This window comes from Triticum urartu, unplaced genomic scaffold (assembly GCF_056163025.1).
Source record: "Triticum urartu cultivar PI428250 unplaced genomic scaffold, HENAU_Tu73 scaffold2, whole genome shotgun sequence".
NCBI lineage: Eukaryota > Viridiplantae > Streptophyta > Magnoliopsida > Poales > Poaceae > Triticum > Triticum urartu.
The window spans coordinates 10,844,318-10,858,610 of record NW_028260368.1 but is presented as its reverse complement, the minus strand read 5'-3'; the positions used below and the strand labels follow the sequence as shown (position 1 = coordinate 10,858,610).

The 14,293-nt window shown below is 32.3% G+C and overlaps 2 non-coding genes across 2 annotated transcripts; one reads left to right on the top strand and one right to left on the bottom strand.

Annotated features, from left to right (window-relative positions):
- Nucleotides 1–7,678: 7,678 nt before the first annotated feature.
- Nucleotides 7,679–7,758, bottom strand: TRNAL-UAG (transfer RNA leucine (anticodon UAG)). The gene has a single exon. It is a non-coding gene; the product is annotated as a tRNA-Leu (tRNA).
- A 6,278-nt stretch (nucleotides 7,759–14,036) lies between these two features.
- TRNAN-GUU (transfer RNA asparagine (anticodon GUU)) lies at nucleotides 14,037–14,108 on the top strand. Its single transcript has one exon. It is a non-coding gene; the product is annotated as a tRNA-Asn (tRNA).
- The last annotated feature ends 185 nt before the right edge of the window (nucleotides 14,109–14,293 follow it).

Here is a 14,293-nt window from a genome sequence, read left to right as displayed (position 1 = left end):
TGGGGGAAGTTGATCGTTGAAATGATAATAGATAGGGTAGAGGTAGAAACTATCAATTCTTTTTCGAAATTGGAATTATTAAAAGAAGTCTATGGACTGATATCGATTCTACCCATTTTGACCCTCCTTTTGGGAATAACAATAGAGGTACTCGTAATTGTGTGGTTAGAAAGAGAAATATCTGCGTCGATACAACAACGTATTGGTCCTGAATATGCTGGCCCCCTGGGCCTGCTTCAAGCTATAGCAGATGGGACTAAGCTACTTTTTAAAGAAGATATTCTGCCATCCCGAGGAGATATTTCTTTATTTAGCATTGGACCCTCTATAGCAGTCATATCAGTTTTATTAAGTTTTTTAGTTATCCCTTTGGGATATCATTTTGTTTTAGCCGATCTTAGTATTGGTGTTTTTTTATGGATTGCCATTTCAAGTATAGCTCCTATTGGTCTTCTTATGGCAGGATATAGCTCAAATAATAAATATTCTTTTTCAGGCGGTCTACGAGCTGCTGCTCAATCCATTAGTTATGAAATACCATTAACTTTTTGTGTGCTAGCAATATCTCTACGTGTGATTCGTTAAAATAGATCTTTTTCCTATAAAATCCATTAACTATTTATATTCCTTTTCTTATTTAGTATTTGGGTTGGTAAGTTAAACTAGATAGCTATATGAGTGAAACAAAACAGCTTATAAATTTGTAGTAAAAAGAAAAAATCTCATTTCCTACGTACAAGAAAAAAGTGGAAGTAAACATAAGCAGTGTAAACTCTTTATCCCAAGGTTGATATTTTTTAATTAGTCATCATATCTTGAAGCGGCCAAGAATAAAGGATTCACGATATGGAATTCCATTACTAGAATACTCCTAGTTATTACTATAACTTAATAATCCATAAGAAGAATCCACCAAAAGTTAGTGAAGGGTTAGGAACACTAAAGTACATAAAGGATTAGTAATGGAAAATCTAAAACATTAGAGATTTTTGCCCATAAAAGGAATCATAATAAGGACTTGCAATTTGTAGAAATTATCAAGTAGTACTTTCTTCGGATTCCGATCCAGAGTATGTTCCCATTCACTTGTTAAGGAAATGGCTATCAAGAACGAATTAACCCTTTATCCATTTTTTCTTTTTAAATACCCCCTCCCTGGGGAAAGAAGAATAGTAAAAAAGATATGGAGTGCACTAGAAAAAATTTTCATTATTTCCTTCCTCTATCCATATTCATGCAGAATTGCTCATGAACTAATACCCAACTCTTTCCATTTATTAATTGAATTCCTATAACAAGTAACAAGTGTTTTATTCCAAGATTAAGTTATTACTGAACAAAGAAAAATTTTCATTATATTATAAAGGATGAGATCAATTCGGAAGCGCTTTTTCTTATTCTAGCAGACGGAATTCCTTTGGTCTAATTTAGGACTTTCAAATCTATTTTATTTTATCTAATTCTATCTACGCCCCCGGGGCTAGGAACAAAACAGTCCTTTCCTTTTTCTGATCATAGAGAAGCCGTATGAAGCTAAGGTTTCATGTACGGTTTTGAAATAGCGGTGGGAACTGTGATGTTATCACCGACTATGATTATCTAACAGTTCAAGTACAGTTGATATAGTTGAAGCACAGTCAAAATACGGTTTTTTTGGATGGAATATTTGGCGTCAGCCTATAGGTTTTCTGGTTTTTTTAATTTCTTCTTTGGCAGAATGTGAAAGATTACCCTTTGATTTACCAGAAGCGGAGGAAGAATTAGTAGCAGGTTACCAAACTGAATATTCCGGTATCAAATATGGTTTATTTTATCTTGTTTCTTACCTAAATTTATTAGTTTCTTCTTTATTTGTAACAGTTCTCTACTTGGGCGGGTGGAATTTATCTATTCCCTATATATCCTTTTTTGATTTTTTCCAAATGAATAAAGCAGTTGGAATTTTGGAAATGACAATGGGTATATTTATTACATTAACTAAAGCTTATTTATTTCTCTTCATTTCTATCACAATAAGATGGACTTTACCGAGGATGAGAATGGATCAGTTATTAAATCTTGGATGGAAATTTCTTTTACCTATTTCCCTGGGCAATCTCTTATTAACAACCTCTTCTCAACTTGTTTCACTATAAATAAGATAATACAATAATAGTAAGAATATTTTCAACACAAAAGCTCTCTCAAACAAGAGAAAGAAACATATCTTTTTCATAGATATTTAGAATGAATATGTTCCCTATGGTAACTGGGTTCATGAGTTATGGTCAACAAACAATACGTGCTACAAGGTACATAGGTCAAAGTTTCATAACTACCTTATCCCACACAAATCGTTTACCTATAACGATTCACTACCCTTATGAAAAATCAATTACACCAGAGCGTTTCCGAGGGCGAATCCACTTTGAATTTGATAAATGTATTGCTTGTGAAGTATGTGTTCGCGTATGTCCGATAGATTTACCCGTTGTGGATTGGAGATTTGAAAAGGATATTAAAAGAAAACAATTGCTTAATTATAGTATTGATTTCGGAGTTTGTATATTTTGTGGCAATTGTGTTGAGTACTGTCCAACAAGCTGTTTATCAATGACTGAAGAATATGAACTTTCTACCTATGATCGTCATGAATTGAATTACAATCAAATTGCTTTAAGTCGGTTACCAATCTCCATAATGGGAGATTACACAATTCAAACAATTAGGAATTCGTCTGAAAGTAAAATAAACAAAGAAAAATCTTCGAATTCAAGAACGATTACTGATTACTAAACTTTGATTTTGTCTTTCTGTTATAAAAATCTAATAATTCTTTATTAAACTTTAAAATTAAACTATAAAGAAAAACGAAAAACTACTGCTTATTGGAAATTATTTCTTATTTTAAATCAGACTAGATTTTCGTGATATAATATAATTTATAACTATAAGTTTATACACAAAAAAATACCCTAATCCTTTTTTCCTTCCTTGAATCCTTTAGTTTTAGTCAGTTCATGAAAAATTTTATACTATTAATTTCTTTTTATCCATAATGGATTTACCTGGACCAATACATGAGATTCTTATGCTATTTGGGGGATTTGTTCTTCTACTAGGGGGTCTAGGAGTAGTATTACTTACCAACCCCATTTATTCTGCCTTTTCGCTGGGATTAGTTCTTGTTTGTATATCCTTATTCTATTTTTTATTAAATTCCTACTTTGTAGCTGTCGCACAACTTCTTATTTATGTGGGAGCCATAAATGTCTTGATCATATTCGCTGTAATGTTCGTAAATGGCTCAGAATGGTCTAAAGATAAGAATTATTGGACTATTGGAGATGGGTTCACTTCACTCGTTTGTATAACTATTGTTTTTTCACTAATGACTACTATCCCAGATACGTCGTGGTATGGAATTCTTTGGACTACAAGATCAAACCAAATAGTAGAACAGGGTCTCATAAATAATGTTCAACAAATTGGAATTCATTTAGCAACCGATTTTTATCTTCCGTTTGAACTCATTTCCATAATTCTTCTAGTTTCTTTAATAGGTGCAATTACTATGGCTCGGCAATAAGAAAACTTAGAAAAAGTACAAATTATAAGAATTGCAAATCTAAAATAAATAACTAAAGAATCACAATTTTGATTTAGTAAAATCCATCTACTGCCAACAAATACCTCCTTTTTTTTTTTTTTTTTTTTCTTTTGTTGTGTAATTGTTCTATTGTAATTAATTGAATCGGTTCAATTCTTGCCCTCATATTGAAATGAATCGAGATTGATAAGGAGTTAGTTAATGATGTTTGAGCATGTACTTTTTTTGAGTGTCTATTTATTTTCGATTGGTATCTATGGATTGATCACAAGCCGAAACATGGTTAGAGCTCTAATATGTCTTGAACTTATACTGAATTCAATTAATCTAAATCTCGTAACATTTTCTGATCTATTTGATAGTCGCCAATTAAAAGGAGATATTTTCGCAATTTTTGTTATAGCCCTTGCAGCTGCTGAAGCCGCTATTGGACTATCCATTCTTTCTTCCATCCATCGTAATAGGAAATCCACTCGTATCAATCAATCTAATTTATTGAATAATTAGACTTTTGAATAATTAGACATAGAATCCTCTAAACAAAGGCGCACATATTAAAATAAATAGAAATCAATACTATTTTCTTAGTATTATTTGAGAATATCCATTTTTTTTAGTAGATTATTGCATAGTATTCTTTTTCACTTAAATGAATTTTTGTATTTGTAATTCATTGATATTGCAATTTGAATATTGCAATAATTTATATTGAAAAGACGATAGCCAATTTATTGGCTAATTCGAATTCGTCTGTACAATTCGTAAAATTCTTTCTTATTTCTTATTTATTGTTGAAATCCAAAATTAAAGTCTCTTGGCTCTCTTCACGCTTTCTCACAAACAGATTAAAAAATAGATTTTTTTTTTTGAAGTTTGGATAAACCATTGCTTCGTCTGGTGTCTACAATACATATGACTCATTATAGTACTAATTTCATTTTTACCAGATCGAAAAATTTTATGTTGAAAAGAAAAATTTATAGATCCAATGTCACATTCCGTAAAAATTTACGATACATGTATAGGATGCACTCAATGTGTACGAGCTTGTCCAACAGATGTATTAGAAATGATACCCTGGGATGGATGTAAAGCCAAGCAAATTGCTTCCGCGCCGAGAACCGAAGATTGTGTGGGTTGTAAGAGATGTGAATCTGCCTGCCCGACAGATTTTTTAAGTGTCCGCGTTTATTTAGGGCCTGAAACAACACGTAGCATGGCTCTATCTTATTGATACGTTACAAAAAACTTCACTCGAATCGTCTGATTCCTCTTTACCGAAGAAGCCTGTGCTCGAAATAATCGAGCACGGGCTTTTCTGGTCAAAACGTATCTTGTCTTTATCACTTTATCATGAGTTATTTTCCTTGGTTAACAATACTTGTTGTTTTGCCGATATTTGCAGGTTCATTAATTTTCTTTTTACCTCATAAGGGAAACAAAGTCGTTAGGTGGTATACTATATCTATTTGTTTATTAGAATTCCTTCTAATGACTTATGCGTTCTGTTATCATTTCCAACTGGAGGATCCCTTAATCCAATTAAAGGAGGATTATAAATGGATAGATGTCTTCGATTTCCACTGGAGATTGGGAATCGATGGACTTTCATTAGGATCTATTTTATTGACAGGATTTATCACTACTTTAGCTACTTTAGCAGCTTGGCCAATTACACGGAATTCGCGATTATTCTATTTCCTGATGCTCGCAATGTATAGTGGTCAAATAGGATTATTTTCTTCGCGAGACCTTTTACTTTTTTTTATCATGTGGGAGTTAGAATTAATTCCTGTTTACTTACTTTTATCCATGTGGGGGGGGAAGAGGCGTCTATATTCAGCTACAAAGTTTATTTTGTATACTGCAGGCGGTTCCATTTTTTTCTTAATCGGAGTTCTGGGTATGGGCTTATATGGTTCCAACGAACCAGGATTAGATTTGGAAAGATTAATTAATCAATCATACCCTGCAACCTTGGAAATACTTTTATATTTTGGCTTCCTTATTGCTTATGCTGTCAAATTGCCGATTATACCCCTACATACGTGGTTACCAGATACCCATGGGGAAGCACATTATAGTACATGTATGCTTTTAGCGGGAATATTATTAAAGATGGGAGCATATGGATTGATTCGGATCAACATGGAATTGTTACCTCATGCTCATTATCTATTTTCGCCCTGGTTAGTAATAATAGGAGCGATCCAAATAATCTATGCAGCTTCAACTTCTCTTGGTCAACGAAATTTCAAAAAAAGAATAGCTTATTCCTCTGTATCTCACATGGGTTTCATAATTATAGGAATTGGTTCCATAACCAACATTGGACTCAATGGAGCTATTTTACAAATATTATCCCATGGATTTATTGGTGCTACACTTTTTTTCTTGGCAGGAACCGCTTCTGATAGAATGCGTCTTGTTTATCTCGAAGAACTGGGGGGAATATCTATCCCAATGCCTAAAATTTTTACCATGTTTAGTAGCTTTTCAATGGCTTCTCTTGCCTTACCAGGAATGAGTGGTTTTGTCGCAGAATTAGTAGTATTTTTTGGACTAATTACTAGTCCAAAATTTCTGTTAATGCCAAAAACACTAATTACTTTTGTAATGGCAATTGGAATGATATTAACTCCTATTTATTTATTATCTATGTTACGCCAGATGTTCTATGGATACAAGCTATTTAATGTTCCAAACGCAAATTTTGTGGATTCTGGACCACGAGAACTCTTTATTTTAATCTGTATCTTTTTACCAGTAATAGGAATTGGTATTTATCCAGATTTTGTTCTCTCCCTATCCGTTGACAGGGTAGAGGCTCTCTTATCCAATTATTATCCTAAATAGGTTTGCTTTTTTTTACTCGTCTGCTCTATTAATGCAGAAATAAGTAAAAAAGTATATAATGCAGAAATAAGTAAAAAAGTATAATTAGATCTATCTCGAATTTTTGAGAACCCTTTGATAAGGCGTTCAAGGGGTTCTCAAATAAAACATAAAAGTAAAAACCTTCATTTCATGAAGGTTTTATTTTATGTAATCATTTAGGTGTTAATGTAAACGAACCATAACTATGTAAGCCTATTCCTAATAGATTTATACCAAAATAACAAATCCAAATTATAAGAAATCCTATCAAAGCTATAAGTGCAGAATTCGTACCCTTCCAATTTGGATTTGTTCTACTATGTAAATAAATTGCGAATATGGTCCAAGTAATAAATGCCCAAGTTTCCTTAGGATCCCAATTCCAATAGGATCCCCAGGCCTCATTAGCCCATACTGCTCCACAAAGAATACCTACGGTTAAAAGGGTAAATCCTAGGCTAATGACACGATAACTCCAAGAATCCAAACGCTCCGTTAATTGATATTTGTAATAATTTGGAAATGAAGGGACAGAGGTTCTTTTTAAAGCACTTCTTTTTGCATAAAAATATTTAATATCACTAAAGAAAAATGTTTTATTTAAAACATTTTTTTTCTTTTTAGAAAAGAAATGGAAATTATTTCGAAATCTAATGATTAGAATAGCGGCAGATAATAAGGATCCGCACAAAAGAGTTGCATAGCTTAATAACATCATACTGACATGCATCATTAACCACTGAGATTGTAGAGCAGGTACTAGTATCGTGGATTGATGCATTTCAGTTAAAAGACCCGATGTGGCAAAGCCTTGCGTTAAAATAGTACTTGGCGTAGTTATTGTGCTTAAATCATTTTTAGAGTTCTGTATTTTAGGAATGGTATGAAGAATATACAGGGCCCATGAAAGGAAGATCAATGACTCATATAAATTACTTAATGGAAAATGTCCCGAGGAAGCCCAACGAGAAACTAAGAATCCTGTTATAGAGAAAAAAGTAACTATCATTCCTTTTTCTGACGAATCGCGTAATCCTCCAAGTTCACGAACTAATAAGGTTATAAAATGAATCGTAATCACAATTGAAATCGTTGAGAAAGAGATATGAGTTAGTATATGTTCTAAAGTTGCAAATAGCATAAGGGGAAGGTCCCATTACAAAATTGTAAATTTCGAATTGATTTCTAATCTATTGTATTCTTTTTCAAGAATGCCGCCACTCGGATTCGAACCGAGATGCTTGAGCACTGCTTCCTAAGAGCAGCGTGTCTACCAATTTCACCATGGCGGCTAACTTCAAATAATAGGTAACTTAAAAGAATAATAGCTATTATCTTGGGAATCGTCGATATTGGGAAAGTCCATAAAATTTAGGAACATTAGAGTTTTCATTAAAATAGACTTCGTTTGGTAGTATCGTTTCCATTTTTTTTTTTTACAATAAACTCTTGCTTTGCCCAATAGAAACACAAACACTGCTTGAAAGAGTTGGAACTTCTTTTTTCTAACTTGCAATTATAGAACTAATTTTTTCTAATTAATTTCCCCTTTACATTTTGAAAATTCTTTCAATACAATGAAAAAAATCCAAAAGGGTTTCTATTTAATGATGAAATTAAAATAAAATGGATAAATAGAAAAGGCTTTTTGGATTTTTTAAAAATTTCTAGAATGAAAGTCTTTATGCTCTTATTAATAAGATTTACTAACCTTATGATTTTGGAGAAGATAGGTGGAAGTTGTAAGTCCTATTGTAAGAATACTCCACTTTTCATAATTTTCCTAATAGAATATGAGGATTCTATTAGGAAAATTATGAAAAGTTCATTGATAGGAAAAGAATACTTAGCACACAGTATACCAAACAAAACTTTTTTTTTCTTGTATATATAAGATAAGAGGGGTTTTTTGTTCTAAGAATATTGTACCGAGTAATTCGACACATAAAAGTACATTCAAAGAAGAATCCAAATTATTAAATAATTGGAATTCTTTTTTGATAAGTCAATTCATATTATTCCAAAATCTTATTATTTGTTTGTTGCCCAGAAAAACCCTTTGGTTTTGGATGCTCATTACCGCTCGAAAATGATCTTGATTTTACTAAAGAATAAGATTGTACTATGGAAAAATAAGTCTTTTTCTTCCAAATATTTTTACGAATACGCTTTTTTGACATTGAAGTACGTTTTTTTGGAACTGCCATTCAAAAAGGAAATTACTTTTTTCTAGTTGTATGTGAAAGACATCTATTGCTGCAAATCAATCCTTCTTTCTTCTTTTTATTAGTATTTATACTTAGATACTGAAAGATACTTAAATTTTGAATTATTTTTTACTTCATTTTGTCTAATGCGGATAAGACAACAAGAATTTTTTAACATTTTTTCTTTATATATTTTATACTTTTTTTTTAATAATATAGAATATATAGAAGGGTTTCTCATTTAAATCTATTTATATCTATTTATATATCAAGTATACTCCATATATAGATATATGGTATGGAAGCCTATCCCCCATATAAGATAAGACGGGGGGATAAAAAGAAGGGAAAATGAAAATAGTTAATTAAGTTCAGAATGGTATTCCATAAAGGAAAGGAATTCCAATCAAAACAAAAAATACTGAGTCTCTTAAACAAGACATTCTAAAACTTAGGTAATTTATAGTCATTAGAATTTTAGTTCTATATGAAGTAAGGACTATTCGATAATTTCTTATAAACATAGGTTTTCATTGGAATTCACTCAATCAGTTAATTATGGAACAAGAGAGCTGTTTCATCTTTGTTTTAAAGAAATATAAAAATGAATTATGAATAGAAAGTAAAATGATTCCACTTTTTTTTTTTTATTTTTATAAATATCTTTATTTAGTTAATAAAATAACTTCGTTACCTAGTTATTTTATTAACTTTTTTAATTTAACCAACTAAACCCATTCTTAATTTTTAATTATTTCAATGAGATAAATTTTGGAAAAATTAAGAATTTCAGTATTTTTTCTTATTCTTTTTATTTATTCTTTCAGAAAGAGATAAGAATTGGTTTGGTGAATCGGAAACAATTTTATAGAAAAATTGAAGTAAAAATTGAAGTAAAAATTGCAATTTCTTTTCTTATGGAACATACATATCAATATGCATGGGTAATCCCTCTTCTCCCACTTCCAGTTATTATGTCAATGGGATTTGGCCTTATTCTTATTCCGACAGCAACAAAAAATCTTCGTCGCATATGGGCTTTTCCTAGTGTTTTACTCTTAAGTATAGCTATGGTATTCTCAGTTCAACTGTCTATTCAACAAATAAATGGAAGTTCGATCTATCAATATCTATGGTCTTGGACCGTCAATAATGATTTTTCTTTAGAATTTGGATACTTGATTGACCCACTTACTTCTATTATGTTAATACTAATTACTACTGTAGGAATCCTGGTTCTTATTTATAGTGATGGTTATATGTCTCACGATGAAGGATATTTGAGATTTTTTGTTTATATAAGTTTTTTCAATACTTCCATGTTGGGATTGGTTACTAGCTCCAATTTGATACAAATTTATTTTTTTTGGGAACTCGTGGGAATGTGTTCTTATTTATTGATAGGCTTTTGGTTTACACGACCAATCGCAGCGAGTGCTTGTCAAAAAGCTTTTGTAACTAATCGTGTAGGGGATTTTGGTCTATTATTAGGAATTTTAGGTTTTTTTTGGATAACAGGTAGTTTAGAGTTTAGGGATTTGTTCAAAATAGCTAATAACTGGATTCCTAATAATGGAATTAACTCTTTACTTACTACTTTGTGTGCTTTTTTATTATTCCTTGGTGCAGTTGCGAAATCCGCACAATTCCCTCTTCACGTATGGTTACCCGATGCTATGGAAGGGCCCACTCCTATTTCGGCTCTTATACACGCAGCAACTATGGTTGCTGCGGGAATTTTCTCTTCTAGCTCGACTTCTTCCTCTTTTCATATCTTTACCTTTGATAATGAGTTTTATTTCTTTAGTAGGTACAATAACACTATTCTTAGGAGCTACTTTAGCTCTTGCTCAGAGAGATATTAAAAGAAGCTTAGCCTATTCTACAATGTCTCAATTGGGTTATATGATGTTAGCTCTAGGTATAGGTTCTTATCAAGCTGCTTTATTCCATTTGATCACTCATGCTTATTCAAAAGCTTTATTGTTCTTGGGATCCGGATCCGTTATTCATTCAATGGAACCTCTTGTTGGATATTCACCAGATAAAAGTCAAAATATGGTTCTTATGGGCGGTTTAAGAAAATACATTCCAATCACAAGAACTACTTTTTTATGGGGTACACTTTCTCTTTGTGGTATTCCACCTCTTGCTTGCTTCTGGTCCAAAGATGAAATCCTTAGTAATAGTTGGTTGTATTCGCCCTTTTTTGGAATAATAGCCTCCTTTACTGCAGGATTAACTGCCTTTTATATGTTTCGGATATATTTACTTACATTTGATGGGTATTTGCGTGTTCATTTTCAAAATTACAGTAGCACTAAAGAGAGTTCCTTGTATTCAATATCCTTATGGGGAAAAAGGATACCCAAAGGAGTGAATAGGGATTTCGTTTTATCAACAACGAAGAGTGGAGTTTCTTTTTTTTCACAAAATATACCAAAAATTCAAGGTAATACAAGAAATAGGATAGGATCCTTTACTACGTCTTTTGGGGCTAAAAAAACTTTTGCCTATCCGCATGAAACGGGAAATACTATGTTATTTCCTCTTCTTATATTACTACTTTTCACTTTGTTCATTGGATTCATAGGAATCTCTTTTGATAATGGAGGAATTGGTAATGGAATAGCAGAGTTAACCATATTATCAAAGTGGTTAACTCCCTCAATAAACTTTACCCAGGAAAGTTCTAATTCTTTTGTAAATTCATATGAATTTATTACTAATGCAATTTCTTCTGTAAGTCTAGCTATCTTTGGTTTATTCATAGCATATATCTTCTATGGATCCGCTTATTCTTTTTTTCAGAATTTGGATTTAATAAACTCTTTTTACAAAGGAAATCCTAAAAAAGAATTTTTAGATCAAGTAAAAAAAAATATATACAGTTGGTCATATAATCGTGGTTATATAGATATTTTCTATACTAGGGTCTTTACCCTCGGTATAAGAGGGTTAACCGAACTCACGGAGTTTTTTGATAAGGGTGTTATTGATGGAATTACCAATGGAGTGGGTCTTGCTAGTTTTTGTATAGGAGAGGAAATTAAATATGTAGGGGGAGGTCGAATCTCGTCTTATTTATTCTTTTTTTTATGTTATGTATCTGTGTTTTTATTCTTTTTTCTTTCTTAAGTTAAGGAATTTACAACAAGTCTCTTGCAAAAATAACTATCCTATCCCCTTTCTACAATCTCTCTATATCCTTGTTACATAAGGTAAGTATTGTATAATAGTTCGGTTTTCCGCGATTTTTTCCATTCCTCTGTGTAAATACCCTAATATGGGTTCACAATCAATAACATCCTCACCATCGAGAGTAACGATCAGTCGAAGAACACCATGCATTGATGGGTGTTGAGGGCCCATATTGACTATCATGAGATCTTTTCTTGTAAGCGGTAGACTCATATCCTTTCTTCCTTAATTCATTATTCCATGAAAATGGATTATTCCATGAATTCCTCAAAGCGAGGCTCATCAAAATGAAAAATCTAAGACTACTATAAGACTACTAAAAAAATAATAAAACAAGAAAAAAATTTGAACGATTAAATTACTGCTCCCGAATATTCAACTGACCGATTAATTTCTTATAACGTACTCTATTTTTCTTTGCCAAATAAGCCAGCAAACGTCGACGTTTTCCCAAAAGTCTTCGTAGACCTCTTTCCGATGAAAAATCTTTTTTGTGTAATTCCAAATGTGAAGCAAGTCTCCGTATCTTATTGGTGAAACTGAATACTTGAAATTCAACAGAACCCCTGTTTTCTTCTTTTTCTTCTTTAACCATAAATCCAAAAATTTTTCTACCTCCTTTCTTTTTCATGTATTTTTCTGATCAGGAAAAATACAAAATTATGTCAGTTATTTTGAAGTTATTCTAATCTCGTACACACACAAATTTGCAATTATTCATCTACTACTGGAATTTGGATTTATTTTATCGATGCAAATTGGATTTGGATAGAAGGGTACATTCTTTCTAATATTTTAGATAGAAGAAATGTTTCTTCTATCTAAAATATTAGAAAGAATTTTGCTGATTTATTTATTGCTATATGCAATTTATGGAATTGATACACCATTTAATTGATATCATTTAGCAAAATGAAACACAGCATATGCATCCATCTTTTGGCTCGAGAATTTCACGGGATAGAGATATGGTATAAGAAATAGACTATTAAGTAACTCTAAATGAATTGTGGATACATCTGTATCCTTAACATACTGAAACGATTGTCATTATTCGTATCAAACCAATAGCGATTCATACAAGCTAAATCTTCTAATCAATGGTGGGCCAATAATGAATTTTTTTGCATATGTATTAAGACGCTTGGCCTGATTTCGAAATTGTCCAGAGTTTTATATGTTGTTTTCATTGCAAAATGATGGGTCTCCTTCCATAACTTTCCAATTACGAGTACGAGAATTGAAAGACATGAAAATTCTCAATTCTCTACGGCGTCTAGTAGATAGAAACAAGAAAATCAGAAGAATCTTTCTCTCTATTCACTATCATTCCGCGTCTTCGACTTCTATTAGTTTCTTTTCTTCTTTAATGCAATAGCTATAGTTTGATATAAGAATCCATTTCTCAAAGTAATGGAAACCATTCTCTTATAGGAAATGGTTCGAAAATCGCTATTCCACCTTTTAGGTATCGTGAAAAGTGATACCTGTGAAGATCGTGCATTTCAGTCAAATTCAGATCCGTTTTTCGAGTCCATGATATAATATAACCAAATTGGATAGATCTTCCACCTGTTTAGCTAAGAAAGAATAGATACAGAGGTGGATAATAGATCGATATGAAGATCATGAGCTGCCCCATAATGAAATCGCCAGTAGTCGCGAATATCTCCTTCTTCCCTAATCCAAGATTGGAGAAAGAAGATCTAAGAGGGACCTATGGAGAATGTAGTCAGAAATCCATAATAGAGTCCGACCACAACGACCGAATTAATTATCCTCATCGAGAAACTTAGACTACTAAATAGAAAAGATTTGAAAATCATGGCATGGGTCTCCTTTTTTTCTTTCTTTAGAGTTTTCTATATGCACAATTTCTCGATGTTTCGATGAGAATTTCTTGACTTTCCATATATAGAAAGAGATAGACTATAAATGACATCTCTTATGTCAATAAGACCAAAGGGATGGATATTAAATGATAGGAAGTGCTAGGAAGTGAAATAGAATGAAATAGAGCCACTTTGGGCTTCCCTATGAAATGAGGCATGGAACGGAGCCACTACGAAGAAATTATGGGAGTTACGAAAGAAGCTTCGGACTCATATTGTTCATGGGTTGAGAGCGGGAGTTGAACTCTAGGAGGTCGAATCCCCCCTTGTTCCTCAGTAGCTCAGTGGTAGAGCGGTCGGCTGTTAACTGACTGGTCGTAGGTTCGAATCCTACTTGGGGAGATTTTATTCATTCTTTAATGTAAGAATTTTAATGTAAGAATAAAGAATTGAATTAAAGGGCTTGCTTTGACCCTTAGGAGTAGGTAACCCGTTCGCTATCCTTGTTTCTATTTCTATTGCATTCTATCTCATCGTATCACATTCTGTTCTACGATTCCACTTCGACAAAAGGAAAGAGCATACCT